Source organism: Penicillium waksmanii, assembly GCF_028829765.1.
Source record: "Penicillium waksmanii strain IBT 27052 chromosome Unknown utg000001l:1.0-4852451.0:1.0-4856178.0, whole genome shotgun sequence".
In the NCBI taxonomy this organism is placed as follows: domain Eukaryota; kingdom Fungi; phylum Ascomycota; class Eurotiomycetes; order Eurotiales; family Aspergillaceae; genus Penicillium; species Penicillium waksmanii.
The window spans coordinates 1,480,335-1,485,057 of NW_026643248.1; positions in this window are offsets into that span (position 1 = coordinate 1,480,335).

The following is a 4,723-nucleotide window of genomic DNA, read 5'->3' on the forward strand; positions in this document are numbered from 1 at the left end:
ATAGGCTTAGGCGTTACTAGTACCAAAGTTAATATATAGCTAGTAGTAAAATAAGTCAAAGCACTATAGACAGCAAGAATTACTAAGGTCTTGGTTAAGACTGTTAAACAAAGAGAATCAAAATTAGAGAGTACTCAGATCTTAGAGGAAAGGTACAGAAAAGATTTAGGCAGCCAGACAGATATAGGTAGTTAGATAGGTACGATACTAATTGGTTATCTTCTGATAAAAAAGTAGGGTACCTATAGGCAGACCATAGAACCTTTGGCTAATATCTAACCTATACTTAATCTAAGACAGAAACTAAGCTAGAGCTTCTATTAAGTATAACTCTATAGAGATTAAATATATTAGTTAAATAAACTATAGAGTTAGATTTCTGAGAGATTTCTTAATTTTATAGTATTTTTAATTCTATCTAGTAACTATATTAAGAATATTAAGTCTTACGGCCTTTGCCTGCTTAGGTCTTACTAGAAAGTAGACTAGGTTATATCTGTAAAAGATATATATCTTTACTTACAGAGGAAAAATACAAACTTAGCCTAAGGCAACACTGATAAAGGGTTATTATATAGCCAGATTAGTCTATAGCCAGGCTAAGCCTACTGTAACCTATATATCCTTTTCTAAATAATATACTTTTTTTTTTACTAAAGATATCCCTACGGCTTACTTTTCAATAGATATCTACTAAACAATATATACAGTAAATCCTAAATCCTTTATATCCTTATTTTAAGTTATCTATAATATACTAATTAAAGGGGGATAAGGAATATAGTAGCCTATATATATACTGGGCTAGATATATTCTGACTTCTAAGCTTTCTAAAGCTTTATCTCTTAGTATACTAGTAGAAATACTCTTAGGTAGAATAAGCAAGGTCTCTATTATACTTTAGATAAAATAATAGTATATAATTAGCCTATATTTACTCTCTCTACTCTAACTATTTTCTAATAAGTATCAGTATTATAAGTATAGCTACCCTAGTTAGTAAGACTATCTTTTAGCAGAAAGATTAGATCCTGCTATACCCTAGCTAGTGTGAAGGGCTATAGCGACAACTGTTCAATTAGGGCTAGGCCTGTATGCTGTTTATAATAATCTTAAAGAAGAGTTATCTATGTAAGCTTCCACCTTGTTTTCCTGCAGGAAAAGGTCACATAACACCACGTAATATATCCTCGGGCCTAGGCCCGTTACAGTATCCCTCTCCTTACCTTATCTTTTGGCTAAAAGCTATAGCACCAGTATCGCTATATTCTTTTTAGTAGTAACTTATGGTCAGGACGCCCTTATAACACAGCCAAATTACCTCTTGTATATATCTATTACTAAATAATCCTTTATCTTGTCTGCTGGCTCCTATATAGTCTCTGTATACCCAGTCTATTTTACCAATACCTCAGTTTGTTTTCCTCTGCCAATATACCTTTCTCTATAGTTAAGTATTCCTTTAACTTTATACTCTGCCTTATTATTAATTTCTATAGGAGACGGCTATATATTATTAACAAATTAAAAGAGAAATAGGTCTGTAGCCACTAGTCTCACTAATTTAATATTAAACACTAGGTATATGCCTGTTAGTATATCTAACTATACTATATATAGTATTAGTACCTTAACTACTCTATACTGTATATATACCTAATCAAACTTCTTAGATAATCACTAAGATCAGATATTATATAGGTTTAGCCAAACCTTATTACTAATATAGTAAGTCAGGGCAGTATATCAGGATTGGTTTGCTTACTCTTATTATATCTCCTGGATAACTATAATTATAGATTATACCTAATCAGTAGCTTCTTATAGTTGTTTTATAAATAGTTTACCTATAGCAGTAGGCAGAGTTACTTTATCTGTTTATATTATATTATTATTATCTATACTAAGGGGATTAATATAATATCTATAAGTAAAGAAAAAGAGAGATAGTCCTGTTAATAAGGTATTCTAGTTATTAATAGCTACTATAATTATTAGTAATAGTTTCTTCTAGTTATCCTATATATAGATAGTAAAGATTCTTATAATCCTTTTTATCTCTTAGTTTACTTATTCTGTTGTTCTATCAGATTATAGGTAGAAGACAGTAGATAACTAGTGCTAAATTACTAGCTTATTATATACTATCTGTCAGAATCTACTTATAAACTATAGCCCTTAGTTACTAATAATTATTCTTAGTAAGCTATAATATATATAGAAGTACGTCAGGAATATATCTGCTATATTTTATAATATAATCCTCTTTATACTAATTAATATTATACCTTTTATAAGTTAATTAGTAATAACTAGTAGGTTTATAGAGCTATCCTCCCTTACTAGGGGTAGCTCTATAATAAAATCTATAGATAATTTAGCCTAGATTCGTTATAGAATCAGGAGTAGTTTTAGTAACCTATACTTTATATCCTACTAGACTATAGTCCTTCTATAAATAGTATAGTTTTATAGGAATTAGCGTATATTCTTTACTACTCTAGGCTAGAAGAATCTCTAAGATAGTATTATATATATAGTATCTTATCCTAGGTAATTAGTAATATAGGAATTATATACTTTTTAAATAATACTAGTCTATAACTATTTACTCTCTAGGATCTATATTTATTATTAGAAGTATAATAGCCCTTATTTATCTAGATAGTACTTAGAGAGACTAATCTTTATACTTATTTTAATTTTAATACTATATTTACTATTCTTTACTGCTATTAAATAGGCTCAGTAAATACTATTAGCTAGCCTTACTTTTTCCTACTTATTCTATAGCTCTTATTTATTAAAAAGTAGTACTGAAGCAGTAAGGTTAGGGTCAGTCTTATTAACCTTATATATACAGTTAGATTAAACTAATATCTTTTTAAATAAGGTATAAAATTAATTCAATAGTCTTTTGTCTATAATATTCTAGGGAAAATCCTATCCTCTTCTAGATAATATATCTAGCAGTACTGTAAGCTTATCTAGCCAGTAGTAGAGGGTAAAATTAAATTCTGTTATTAGTCCTGTCTACTGTATCTATTATTTACTAAGGTACTATACTTTATTAAAGTATTATAGGTTTTTATAGTCTATTATAATAGTAAATTAAAGGACTATCTTTAGTTCTGGCCTCTACTTATATAGTACTTAGATAATAATAAGTAACTCTTTATTATATATCTTATAGTTTACTTCAGCTAATAATAACTTTTATAATATATAGGTATAGGGAGCTAATCTTCTATCTTATTAATATTATAAGAGTACTATATCTATAGCCTATCTAGATATATCTGTTTTAATAATAGTCTTCTTTTCTTCCTTAAAGTATACTAGTATTAGAGTATTAATAAATAGATCCTTTAGTTTATTAAATATATCCTAATAGTCTTAATCCTATTAAAATAGTATATTCTTCTTTATTAACCTTATTAACAGTAATAATAGGGCAGTGAATTAGGGTATAAATAAACAATAGAAATTAGCGAATCCTAAGAAACTACAGATATTATAGACTGTTCTTAGTGCTTTCTATATATATATTACTTCTATCTTCTTAGGGTTAACGTATACTCCTTTACTAGTATATATAATAAAGCTAAGATATTTAACTAAATCTTACTTAAATTCTGACTTACTAATATTATATTATAGCCCTATATCCTTAAGCTTCTAGAGTACCTTATAGACCTTTTATTAATAATCCTTAACTAAGTTATCTAAGTAGATAATAATATTATTAATATAAGCAGATACAAAGTTATCTAGATACTCCTATAATATCTGGTTAATAAACCTTTAGAAAGTAGTAGGTATACTAGTAAGGCTAAACAGTATTATATTCTATTTAAAGAGACTATATCTTATACAGAAGGCTATTTTCTATTCTTTACCTAATACTACTTATACCTTATAAAATACTATAATAATATTAAGCTTTATAAACTATCTTACTTTTAATATATTCTATAGTATCTTCTGAATTAATAGTAGTAGGTACTGGTCCTTAATACTTAGTTTATTTAATCTATAGTAGTTAATATAAAACTATAATTCTCTGTCTAGCTTTTATACTAATAGGACTAGTACTATAGCAGATAACTTACTTACTTAGATAAAGTTTTTATTTAGTAGTTTAGTTAGTATCTTTTATAGATAGAGTAGCTTCTCTTTATTTATACTATAGAGGGGTCTATATAGGGATAATTCCTTAATACTATTTTAATCTTATTTTAACAGTATTTTATAGTTGATTTCTGATCAATAAGGTAGCAGTATACTTACTAATTACTGCCTAAAAATATTAAGCTACTTCTAATACTAATAGGGAAGTTTCTCTTTAATAAGAATCTTATCTTTTAGCTAAAAGATAGCCTTTTTAATATTATCTAATATAATCTTTCTGATTTATAGTCTGTCTGGTATTGTTATCCTATTAAATAGATATTAAATACCTTTTGCTAATAGTTGTTTTACTTCTAATATCTTTTTACCTATAGGGCTAATTAAATAATCTCTTTAATTCTAATATTATATTTTCCTATAAGACTTTATATAGATATCTATATACTCTTTCCTAGGTAAATATATTCTATCTATATCCTTAATCTAGGGTAGGCCTAGGATAATATTATCTATCTAGTCTTTAATAATATATATAAATATAGTATTCTACCGATATCTATAGATATCTATATTAAAGTAGATAATATAGGT